Here is a 14,576-nt window from a genome sequence, read left to right as displayed (position 1 = left end):
CGCCAAAATTTTTATTTTTTTGCTATGCCACAGTTTTGGAAGAGAACAAAAAACTGCAGAACACGTGTCGTGTAATTATTGGTTCTCGGCTATACGACGTGTAAGAGTGGGCCATGAGAAATGGCGGTAATTGCGTTGCTTAGATATAGAAAGTATGTGATTTTTTTTTTTGGGGGGTTTATTTTTAAAAATTAGGTGTGGGAGGGAAAACCAAAATATACTTTATGCAATTTGGAGGGAAATTAACATTTAACATAAAGTTTTTTTCCCTCATTCAATGCTTTATTTCATCTTTTTTATTTCATTGACTTGATCAATTTAATTAATAAATGTTAGTTCAGTTGGTTCATAATTCAATGGTGGAATTTTCTAATCAGTTTTAGTCCTACGTTTTCCATTAAAACAATGCTTCAAATTTTCAATATTTTTAACTTGACGAAGTAGTTTCACAACATGCATAAATTATACGATTCGATCTCTACCTCTAAATTTCAATGAAATATATCAAATTAGCATGATTCGATTGGTATAAAGATGTACTATCAATTTCTAGTTCTATGGTCTAATTCTTTCACCTCTCATATCATCAAAGAAAAATTTTCAATTAAATAATATTATCAGCTTAAATACAGCTTATTTTTTATGTATTCGAATATTTGAGTGCATTCTAGTCTATATTCATTGGATGTAGTATAGATTGTACCTAAATATTGTCATTTAACTTATATTAAGTTATTTATTCATTGGGTTTGTCTTTTAAAGTATTAAAATTATTTTCACTTTCCAAAGAGAATTGTAAAATAAGTTGTAGAGTGCATTGTTTTGATTGGACCAAAATATCCTTGGGTGGAAGTAATGGACAATAAAAATATCAAAGGGTAAAATTGTGAATGTGGGGTTTTGAGGCATGGACATAGGAAGCGGACCAAAGGGCTGTGAATGGGGAAATTTCATGTGAGATATTAATATTTAGAGAAGTACAAATAAACCCATTCATGCCGCGTGAATCACTCGTGAGTTGGAGCTTTCTCTCAGGCTAAGTTCGAGGGCATTACCGTCCAAGTCAATTTCACTCGAATAACATGATGAAAAATATTAATTAATTGAATCTCTAACATCCTTTAAATTTTATTATCGTCATTTTCACCTTTTTCAAATAAACATTTTAAATTTTAATTAAATTTCAAAAACTATAATAAGTATTAAAAAAAAAAAAAAACTAATAAACTCATACATAGATTTCGTGTTTGTAAATGTATTTTTAAGAAATTAAATATGAAACAATTACAAATGTTGTGACATAAACTTTTAGTCGTGCGGTTAATTTCATATCTATATAAGATTTAACAAGTGTTTAATAGGACTTATGTGTGTATATATGTGTATATAATGTGTTTTTAAAATCTCGTATCTCCAGATTTTCGGTTTTGTGTTTAACATGTCATTGACATATTCAACTATTTTTAAAAATATCATGCTAAAGATGAAATTGTAAGTTTATGATATGTTTTGACATAAATTCATTTTTGTATATAGTAAATATAAATCGATAAATTTTTAAGAATTTCAAATATATGCATAAACCATTTGACATGATTGTGAAAGATCGTAGACTAACTAAACATTCCTTTAAAATTAAGAGAATACGAAATTAAAATTTTATGATCAAATAAACATAAATTGTAAACATCGTGAGACTATACTGCTCGTTTAATCAAAAACGTGTATTTTAGTATATATCAAAATTAATCATTTGTGCATTTTTTTCTCCTTTCAAATGCTCAGCAAGAATATTAATTTGATTATTTGGAAATTTTTTACATATCTTTTAAACTTAGATCTTAAGTACTTTTAATGTGATTTTCTACGCTTTTGTATTTGAGTTAAATGAATTATTGAAATCTTAGAGGATGAAAAAGTTTACACTGAAAAGCCTAAACATGACGAACTAAATTATAAAGTTTAAAATACTAAAAAAAATCATAAACAAAAACATTGAGATCTTAACGACAATATTGAATATTTAGCAATGGTAAATAAAAAGTAACAAGTTAAAAGAAAATATAAACATTTTACATTACAAAATTATTAAAAATGTTTTCAAATATAACAAAATACCATGTCTATTAGTGACAGACATGATTGATAAACAATAATATTTTAGTGGTTCAAATAAAAAATTAATTATGTGTAATAGTAGTAAAAAAAATGAAACGGAAATTAAAAATGAAAAAAATAAAAATAAAAACAGAGCATTGGATTCTAAATTGTGGAGTGGGAGTGAGATTTGAAATCCACGCAATGAAATATTGTTTGGTTGCACGAAATACATTTTAATAATGTCTGTTCAACAAAAGTCAAATCATTCAAACACATTTGTGACATACTTTATTAATGGATATTCATTTGCACGTGTGCTTCTTCCACTCCTCACGTGCTGTCGCGCCCTTAGGATCATGTGTCACGTGATTTTTAAAATTATTATTATATATATATTTTTTATTTGGCTAGATTACGAAAAGTACTTTTGAATTTTGCACCCTGTTTGTGTGGAGGATCCTATGTTAAGGGGAGATATCTCGCGTTTATAACGTATATAAGTTCGTCCTGTTGTTACTAATTGGTTTTTAAATTAAAATTTATATTTATCTAAGAAGAATAGATGTATCTGAGGGTACACTTGAATTTATATTTATCTAAGAACAATAGATGCATTTGAGGGTACACTCGTACTTGTGCAGTTCATCTAAGTACGCAATCACAAATTGCTACATGACAATTTTTTTTTTTTTTTTATACATGTTCTTACCCATTGTGATAGAAGAAGATACAATGAAACAGTTGCACTACAACCAAGTATTACTATCTATCAAACAATTTAAACTATAATTGTGTTATTTTGAAAGTTGCAGTTGTATGATAAGTCTTTTTATAAGTTATTTAGAGCTACTGTTGCAACATCGATCTATTGAAAATTTGAATAAAATTTGACACATTTAATTGGTATGGTGATGTTTGAGTTTCAATTTTTGTTTCAAGTTAATGTCACACTATCACATGTCTCGATTTTCATTAAACACATTGATGAGTATCCACTATAATATTAGTGTTTGTATGTACAATTTGTGTGATTCTATGCCTTTGCGAATATCAAGTTATTGATTTTAGAACCATCTATATATATTGTAATAGTTAGTTAATAAATGCGAAGTTAAATAACATGTAATCACAATAGGGGCAATATAGTCACAAACTTGCAAAAGTGTATCGAGCAATATAGTCACAAACTTGCAAAAGTGTATCGATTAAAATCTCAAATTACAAAATGCATCAATCTTATAGATTGATATATGAATCGATTTTAAACCATCGATTAATGATTTTTAACTATTTTCACTTGATGTTGTATAAACTAAACAAAAATATACTCTCAAAATCCTAACAAGTGGGAAAAAAAACCAATAAATAAAAATAATAAAAAAATCACACAGTATTTTACAATCAAGTAAATAAACTAGAGGATGACATAAACGTTAAAAAAAGAAAAAAAAAAAAAAAGAAAAAAAAAAAGGCCACTTGTATCAATGAAAAACAAGCACTACCCATTTGGGTTCTTATTTATAATGTTATGCTAATAACTGTAGAAGGAACGTGACAGAAATGTGAAAATGATGTATTAGTGAAAATAGAATTATGGTCTAAATGGATTATTTAAAATTAGTACAATAGTTAACTTATGAAACGTTTGTAGCACTGAGTTGGTTATTAAAATCAAAAGACTATAATAGTTATTGTTTGGAGTGCAGACTTAGTTTGTGTTTGGGATGTAAACTACTCTTGTCTTGACAAAAAATAGTAGACACGGTAGCAATTAATAAAAAAGAGAATGAGTAAAAAATATTAAATATGGTAACAATGAGGTTTTGAAATAGTATTTATTATATTTAATTATATATCATAAATAATCGTATACACTATTATTATATTTGATATCTCGTGAGTTATAATAACTGTCTATAGTTGGTGCCCTTGACCGTCCCTAGAGTTGCGATATAAACTACACGATGATTGATTCATTTCACTTGCACTGAGCCACAATGGCTGGGCTGAGCGTGTCCATCTGGGGAAAAATATGGGCCGCTGTTAGTTTTTGAGCTCAGCAAATGGGCCATTACCGAAGAAGCCCAACAATCTGTCGCTGGGCTAGAAGGTAAATTTCGGGCCTATCAATTGAAACTTTTCGTGAATGACGTTGGTGTTGGAATGGTTTTGGATTTTTTTCCTTTCTTTTCTTTTTGAGTAGTGGCTTTGAAGGTCGGTTGCCATTGAAGTGATTGAGAACATGTTTTTAAAATCAAATTGAAACTTGTTTTTACTTGAATATATAAAAATTACATTTAAAAGTATAAAATAAGATATTAAATTAATATTAAACCATTTAATATGTATTTTATAATGATTTTAATTTTTTTTTAAAAAAAATCGTTTCTTACAATATTCTACATACGAGTTTGAATTATTAGCTAATTACTAAAGATAAATTTAGAGCGAAAATAGCCCATTTTCAAAAGGAAAAAAAAACTTACACTAAATTAATCACATCGTAGGATCTCATTTATGGTTTCAGAAACCAAATGCCATTGTTTAACTGTGACTAAGGATAATACAAAAAATTATGAAACCCATCTATATGATTTTACTAAAATCGTTATCTAAGGTTAAATAAAAACTGTAACTTTTATTTTACTCTAGTTTTAAAACCGCGGCCTATATCTCAACAGGAGTGTGGTTTAGTTTAGCAATTAACTTATCATCTCAAATTTGATGCATGTCACTTTTTACATAATTTATTAAAGAAAAATATCAATTTATACTCTCAAATTTTAAGGGACTGTTTTGGATAATAACTATTATAAAACTATAATAATCATCTATTGCTACATCAAATACTTTTTGTAGTCTCCAATTAGCTACAATCAACACTATTTCAAAATTATTATTTGCTACAGTTTTTACTATTTTATATTCATCATTTTTTTTATTATTTGCTACGATATTTACTATTTCGTTTTCAAACTAAAATAGTTTAACATCAAACACATATTATTATAACTGAAACTAAAATAATCTACACTCTAAACACAAATTATTATAACTTATGACTATAATAACCAATTTCTTGTCCTAGACACAGTCTAAGGGTTATATTGTACCAATTTAAACATTGAAATTTTGTAAGTATACCAATTTATACTTTCCATTATATTATGTTTGAAAAAATCTCGTATAAGATGTATAATCGTATCAATTAAACTCGTAAACTCTTGTAAATAAATCAATGTAGGTTCTTATTTATGATTTCATCTCAGAATCATCCATGCAGTTACTATAATCATCTATTTTGTAAAGCTGACATTTGAAAATTTTCAAAAATAATGATGATAAATTGTTTAAATTGATTGGTTTATGGTAATCTATGATTTTAACCGACTCAAATTATAAGTCTAATATTTTAATCGATACATACAATTTTAAACTTTAGAAGTTTAAATTGATATTTATTCATTTATCTATTAATAAATATGAGGTTTTTTAATCAATATAATACATGTAACAAAGATTCTGAAGCATACTTAAAAGGTAAAATCATTATTTTGAGGTGTTTAAAAATAGCACTAAAGAGAAAAGGTTGACTAATTTTTTTGTTTGTTCTTGTTGTTTGCATGAACTAGCTACACTTTGCAGCTTAAACAAATGTGTTTATTATTATTATTATTTATTATTTTAAAGTTAAACCATTAGTTTTTGCAACTTTTTCAGTGCAAGCCAAGTTATAGATGTTTGAACCAAACTCCACTCACATGTAGTTTTAAATTTGTTTCCTAGTGGAAATTCTAGTCATTAACCACCATTTTTTCCATTGACCCCCCTTTAAAATATTCTCAATATAAAATATATATCTATTTATTTCCATTTGTCTTAGTAAGAGTATTTGAAAAATTAATTAATATGATTGGTGGAAATAGCATACCATCACATTATGGAATAAGATTTTTTTTTTTCCAAATAATGAATCTAAAAGTTATTATCAATGTAACTACATTAATTCGTCTCTCTCTTTATAAATTGAACCAAAAAAAGTATTAAACCTTACACGGAGGCCATAATTCACATTTTGATTATTTGAAAGTATATATATTTGAATATTAATTTAACCATTTATTTCCATAGTTAAGATATGCAACCTCGTTAATGTTTTGTCTTCTAAATCATGTAAGATCGAGAGTAAATACTTTAAATGATATAAACATATATATAAATACGAGGATCTCTTATTTTATTTATGAAAATTTAGTATATTCTAATTACTTGACAACTACATGATCTTAGAAGTTAGGAACTACAATGACCCATAATAAATTTATTAATATTGTTATACCCTTTCCTTGCACCTAAGAGATAGTGATGGGAATATTCTAAAAGGAAAAAAAAATGGAAGAAAGAAAAAGGAGATAGTGATGGGATATATATATGCACAAAAATATTGGATAGGTGTCAATTTTTTGACAAATATAACTTTAATTTATCTTAAAATATTATAATACATTTAAAATAATTTTGGTATAATTTAGTTTAGATATCGAATATATTTGGCAGGTATAGTAATAAAAAAATGTGAAATTATATTCAAAAAATAAATTATTGAATAATATTTTAATAGTTATTGAAATCATAATAAATAAAGTATGAGGAACAAACATCAATTATAAATGATTTGTTTGATAAATATAATTTGGTGTTAAAAACAATATGGACATACCAATTATAATTTTTGGTTAGTTCAACAAAAACCAAATTTTGACAGCTATAATTTAATGGCAACAACAACAATAATAAATAAATAAATAAATAAAAAAGTCACGGGGTAAGGGAACTAAAATGGGTCCTATTCGGTTCCATCTCTCAATCTCCTTCATTGTCTATCCTTTGTGATTTTGACATTTTTCTATTTTTGTTATTAAATAATCTAATTGTGAACGAGAAAAAAAAAAAAAAAAAAACTAGAATAAAGATCAAGAAACAAAGAATCTTTATGGAACAATAATTAAATGTTAAGGTTTTTTTTTTATTATTATTAAATATATGTTGTAAAAATTAATTTCACATATATATACACACTATCAATGTGGGATATTAGAGGATATTTTATATTTATTTATAAAAGTATACAAGTGGTAAGTTGATTAACTATAATGATCAACTTTTGACAAACGAAAAAAAGAAACATACAAATCGCTATTTAATTACGCCAACCACCAAAATAGGAAAATGAAAGACCAAAAAAAAAGAAAATGCACACCAAAGGCCTACCAATTTCATCAATTGCATTATGCACCTCGATAAAATTTTGACAATAATTGTTGACTAGATTTACAATCTTCGTACATCATATTGAACTACTAAAGAGGGGTAATTGAGAGAAAGTATAAATTTGAAGCCCCTAATAATAATTTAGGCTTCTAACAGTTTGATAGACCACTCTCCAATAGAATTTTCGAAGTCGATATCTATAGGAGATACAATGTAATCATGAACCACCGACCTCACACTCCTTCTCACGATTTCAAGAAACATCAAAATTAATCTTCCATTCGTTTGAATAATAACGAAAGACTACAAAATATGATTTGACGAGCTAACCGTCCAAAACTAAAATGCTCAACTTAAATATAGAAAAAAAAAAAAAAAAAAAAACATATGAACATTTATTAATATCGTGGTTGAAATTATAATATAATGATTATAGTTTTTTAAAAAAATGAATAAATAAAATGTATAGTTGGAATTGTTTAGAAGTGGATTCTACGAATGGAATGGAATCGAAACCCACATGAGCCGCATATCCAAACACATCCTATCCCTATCCGAAAATCACGGCTCCCTTTTTGGCCTCCTTAATTTCCAACACCAAACAGATCTGTTATAAAATAAAAATGAAAAAAAGAAAAAAGAAAAAAGAAAAAAATCTTCAACTAAAGCTATCAATTACTTGATTTTCGAGCTTTTTTTTTTTATTTATTATTATTTAGATTTTAATTTTCAGTCAATGAATCTAGTGCTAGCTCCATTCTTTTTACTTTATAGGCCAACTCAATTTGATATATAGTTTTTCAAAGTCAATATAAGGATAGAGATCTATAAAATATATAAGCTAAATTATTTTTAACAAGTAATTTTAGAGTACTTTATGTTTGTGAAATCTTCATGGTAAGAACGCATAAATGACAAAACATTATAGTCATAAATATTCGTGGATGAATTATAGGTCATATAAGTAAATAAAAATCTATCGAGTTGAGTAGATTAATAGAAAGTTGAAGGGTAGCTGGTGAGATAGACTAATAAGAGAGTGATCGAGGATAAGGGACTAGGTGGACAATAATGATCGACGCCAAATAGATCACATAATATAATATGTAGTATAATCTATTTAGGTTTTTATTTAGAATAGTTATGAGAACGAGCTCTCGAAGTAGATTTAATCAACGACTATAGAAAGAAGTACCAATTTTGTTTTTCATTGTCCTTAACAAAGTATGGTTCTAATCTATGTAATTTCTTATTAAAAAAAAAAAAAAAAAAAAAAGATGAGTGTAGTTTTTATGTTTGCATTAAGATCATCTTGATATTTGTTTTATTTATTTTAATTTTTAGGTTAAAATATCAAATTGGTCTTTATACAAGTTTGCTCAATTTTAGTCATATACTTTTAATTGTCTAATTTTAATTAATGTATTTTAAATAAATCTTAAATTTAGTCTCTATTAGTAGTTTATTATTGATTTTCAAAAAAAAAAACTTTTTACTATAAATTTTGAAGATTATTATCATTGTTTATCAAAATTTAATAAATATTAATTTCGCAAAATTTAAAATTTATTTAAAAATACATAAATTAAAATTAAATAAGCTCCATATAAAATATATGGTGTTTATAAAAAATATTGCACATAAAAACACCTGAGTTTTTGTTTCACATATGTTGAGCATGGAAATAAGTAGTTAAAATAATAATAATAATAACTTAAAGTGGTAACTGATATTATAATATGTTTATACATTATAGATAAACTAAAGATTAGTTTTAGAATTAAATATTAAGTTGAACGATACGTGGGGTAAGAAATTTATGTGTGTTGTGTTAAGCACAAATTTGCTTGTAACCAAATATTTAATGATTACTACTAAGAATGATGGCCATATATATAGATAGCTATCACTTTCAAATAAAACTAAAATTGAATAGATGTCAACTTTATATTAATTTGAAGAAACAACATGCACGATAACCATAAGTAAAAAAAGCAAAGTCTCTTAATTATCGTTGATAAAGTATTTTTCTTTATTTTTCACAACCACTTTATTAAAGTAAATCCTCCGTTTGATTTGGGGCAAAAAAAAAGCTCATAAAGTATTTGATTCGTATCTCTCTTAGTTATCCCACTTCACAATAATTGATTATTATCATAGTCCAAACTCCAATATATCTACCTATTAAAAAGACATAACAATATTAAATTTTGACTTTTTTTTTTTCAAAAAAAAATATTATACTACATTAATGAGAACGCAACTTATAGCTTATTAATAATAATAACAAAAAAGTTACCGATTGATGTCAAAGTTATAGTTTAAAAAATAATAATAATAATTAAAATATGTTCAAATTGGCTCAACACAATTATATTAGTTGAATTGAAAATAGTTAAGATTGTAGTGCAAGTGAAATCGAACAAATGAGTTGTGCTCCGGTTAATGACATTACTATGCTAATAGTAGACAATCTCATTAAAAACATATCTTTCAAAATGTAGACGCCTTTTCTTGTTGATAATATGATTTTCGTGGTTTGGGTTAAGGCCACATTTACCCCGATGAAAACATAATGATGTGAAAAATGGGTCATATTTAATTACATTTGGTGTTATTTACAGTTGTATTGATACATGGGTCTACTTCCAAATATGTAATAAAAAATGTATACTGATTGACGAGCGGAGTGTGTTCAATCCAATTACGTTTAAAAATTACGTCGTATCATTACCATTACCATTATTGTTGTTGAAAATGTCCTAAAACTCGCAGTTTGTAAACATTAAACATATTATATTCACAATAAAATTATTGTTGAAATTTCTATCGATAAATGTGTTATTGTATTGCACCCTTTTATAAATCCAATAAACTAACTCATGGCTATAATATGAATGCTTGAACTCTATATACAGAATAAAAGAGAATCAAGTTTTAGTATATGCCCAAAAAATGTCTATAAGTATATTAATAGAGTTGGGTATCTTATCTTGGGGACACTATAGATGCGGTCTTATTTGTATATTGATACAAATGACGTGATCCCAAAATCGTTCACATAGAGACATGCAAGTAGGGGCATCATATGCAGAAGACGTTTACATAAGACCGAACTACGAAATAGTCACTTTCCTTTATGATGATCGCTTACTGTTAAAACTAACTATTTCAATTCGATGACCTAAGGTAACTCGATCTTAATTGAGCTAACTATGAACTCCTATTTATTCAAGATTATCTTTTAATCTGCATAAGTGAGAGTGGTTCAACATCATGCTCAATAAGCCTCTCATTTTAGGGGTGAGGTCAGATAGATAGCTGGGGATATAGTCCTGTAAGAAAGAATTCACTCCCACCTATCTTAAGGTTAGCAGATAGATTGTTCCCTTAAGTACTGACTTTTGGCCTTGAACAAAGGGGTCATGCCGTCTCAGAGAGGGATATGGTTTATTGGTTGGACCATAAACAAATTGTTCGATAGAGGATCAGTGGAGACTTAAGAAGCAAGATGTATTACAGGGGTAAGACGGTAATTTCGACCTAGTTGTAAATACGAACGACCTGTGAACATAAATATATCTATGGTGAGGAGAGTGCAACTACTGAGCTATAGTGGTATGTCTCGATAGTCAACGAATCGTGGTTAATTCGGTTTAAAGAGTTCAGCCAATTCATCTCAAATTGTTGGAGCTCGTGATCTGTAGGTCTATTAGGTCCCTCTACTAGCTTAGAATAACGTGTTGAGATAATTTGTAATGTTCGAACTCAATTAGGGTTTGGATTTTTATTGATATAATCGATGTTTAAACAATGAATTAAATGTTACGATTTTAGAGAGTTGACAATATTTAATTATGATTTAAATATTCGATTAGGTGTCTTATTAATTTAATATTTGATATTAAATTACTTTTATTAAATTGGTTTGATTATTTTTTCTAAATTAATTTATTGAAAATTTGGATTTTTTAAATTTAAAATCATGAAATTAATTGGATTAAATTTGGATGTATGATTTTTAAAATTATAAAATTGATTTAATTAAAACTGGTTTTTAAAACCATGATTTAATTTAAAAAAAAAAATAAATCAATTTTACGAAAAAATGGATAATGGGTTAATCCCACTTTTTTCCAATGAAGAACACCTCATGCCACTAATTTGGAAATGGAAAATGAAGTGGCTTCTTCTTGTTTCATCCATCTGCATGATCAACTTCTATTTATTGAAGTCACTGGTCTGAATTTTTTGGTGACGAAACTGAAACTCTAAGATTCACAAAAGTTGAAAAACTATTTTTATGTCTTTCTCCAAACCCTATAAAAATCACTTCAAATTCTCCTCGATTTAAAGATCACACTTCAATCTAAGACCGGAGGATAGTAGAGAAGGCTTTGGTAGTGGTCTACTGTTGAGATTGGAGAAGAAATTGTAGAAGAATCACGCAAAATGAAGTATTTTGATGGAAACTACAAAGGTATTCTATAAACCCTATTTCTGGTTGTTTTTTTTTTAGTGAACATGCATGCCTTTCCTTCAAATTTGATGTAGTTATAGTGCTTAGATTCTTAATTATGTCCATATGTTGAATGTCAACCTCATCAATTGTTACTGTTCCAAAGGAAAAATTATGAATTTTGACACATTTAATGTTACTGTTTGACCCTCAAATGTAACAGTAACGGCAATGGTAACAGTAAATGTGACAAAATTCACATTTTTAAGTAAACACAATAAAAAAATAATCTAATTACATTTACAATTTAGGCTCATTATAATTGGTTCATCAATGAAATAACATTACAATAATGCTAATTTTTATTGCGGTTTAGTAAATGTGATCTAAATTTTGTAATATAGTTAAACTTCTCAAATTATAATTAAATTATTAATTTTTATCCATTCGAAAAGTTCACACATTTTCTCAGGATTTTCTTTTCTTTTTTTTTTTTTGGAAAAAAAAACTAACCTCGAAACTTAACAAGGTCAACTAATTCTATCTAAATATAAGATTGGCTCATAGACACATAATTAATATGGAAAGATGTGGGGACAGTAAAAATCGTATGTCGTTAAAGAATAAAGACTAAATTGAAACATGAAAAATTATAAATTCTAAATTGAAACAAAGTAAAAATGGTTGAGTATCTCCACCATCTCGAGCTCACGTCAAAGAGACTTGAATTGGAACATTAAAAGCCATTAGGTCAAGAGTCAAAGTTTATTATGGGGTCAACGTAATAAATCAATGCTAATTTGAATATTGGTTCCGTTTAATTACATTTAGTGTTGTTTATTCGTGTTATGTACTTGTATTGATATTGAAGGTCTAATTCTAGATTTGTAATTAAAAAATGTAAACTGATTGACGAGTGGAAGATGTTCAATCCACGAAAATTACGTCGATATCGTTGATGATGCCATTATTATTACTGTTAATTATGAATTTGTTACATTTACTATCATCGTTACTATTTGATCTTAAACATCAGTAAACGTAACAGATTCACAGTTTTAAGTAAACTCGATCCAAATCAATCAAATTACGTTTGCGATTGTGACCCATTATGATTAATCTATTAATAGAATTCCATTACCACCACAACTTTAATCAAGTAGAACAAAATCAAAAGGGTGAGTGAACTAGCTTTGATGGTGAACAAAGACAAAAACAAGATTTAACTTGACCATGGTTAAAAAGTGGGCAGCAGCAAGGGAGAGGGAGAGGGATTAAAATGATGGTGGGCATGTGATGCGCCATTAGTGGCAGAGTCAGTGGTTGGTTTGTTTGGGTTGCCGCATCATCATCATAAAAAGCATAAGCGAATGTCCCATTAACAATAACAACTCATTAACCCCTAATTATTCTCTCTACAACATGCTTCTTGCAGCCACATAGTATTAACATATATTAAATTCAACCAACGCATTAACCATATTTGGGATTATAATTATATTTAATATTATCTAATACATCTCATGGATGGATACCATATTTGCAATCGACTACATACGTTTGAATTCACGGTTTGTTTCTTTCAATAAAAAAAAGACAAATTACATTTTTTATCTTTAAATTTTTACCTTGTGTCATTTGAAACTTTTTAGTCTCTCAAATTTGAATTATAATTTTAAATAATTCATAGATCTAATTAATCATTAGTTGACTCAAGATTATCAATTACTGTTAAATGTTGATGTATATTTAATTACCTGCCAATTTTTACTCTAAAATGAGACGAATAAGAAATTTTAGGAAGAAAGAAAAGCAAACCTTTTTATTTTTTAGTGGACATACAATTAGAAATCACCCATCTTTTGCCTTATGAGAAAAAGCCAATTCATTTTCTAAATCTGGTTGAATCAATTAAAATTTGAGTTGACAGTTACGCTCTATTTAATAACTATTTAGTTTCTGAAAATTAAATAATAATCATTTATTCTATCTCTAAATGTTTTGATATGTGATCTATTTTTTTTTATTAATATTTAAAAAAATTAAGTCAAATTTTAAATATTGAAAAAAAATAGTTTTTAAAATTTTATTTTTTTCTAGAATTTCTTTAAAAAATTAAAGAAAGATGTAAACTATCATGAGAAATTGAAATTAAATAGATTTAATTCCTAAAAATAAAAAATAAATAATTATTATCAAATAGGGCTATATTTTTCATCTGTTATTTTGCTCCTTTATTTTTCTTTAACTTTAGTTAATTCTAAATTGATATTAAATAAAATCAAGTGAAGGATAGCTACAGAGTATGGTAGATTGAAAAACTGAACCGATCGATCAAAATCGATTAAAATGAAGTCGAACAGTCGATAATTAGCAAATTTTGATCGGAGTCGGTTTAGGAATTTTTGAACCAACCCTCAAGTCGGTCGGTGGAGATGGTTTGTCGAGACCCGACCAACCCAACTGAAACTCATATACATATTACTATTTGATATTTAATATATTAAACATAGAACTTCACACGTAGAGTTGTACTTGACTTTATGTTGTAATTTATAATTTGATTGTATGTGTCATGTGATATTTGTGATGTAACGTACACTCTCGGTTTTCACAGTTTTGTTTTCAAATATATGTATCATGTGCTTCTTTAAACAATCAAGCCAACACAATCCCAAACAATAGACATTTTAAATATTAAGAGTTGTCAAATCAAATCGTATCAATATTTTATTTTTAATACCTC

This window comes from Benincasa hispida, chromosome 11, assembly GCF_009727055.1.
Source record: "Benincasa hispida cultivar B227 chromosome 11, ASM972705v1, whole genome shotgun sequence".
Taxonomy (NCBI): domain Eukaryota; kingdom Viridiplantae; phylum Streptophyta; class Magnoliopsida; order Cucurbitales; family Cucurbitaceae; genus Benincasa; species Benincasa hispida.
The sequence above is the reverse complement of the archived record's forward strand: the minus strand, read 5'-3'. Positions refer to the sequence as shown.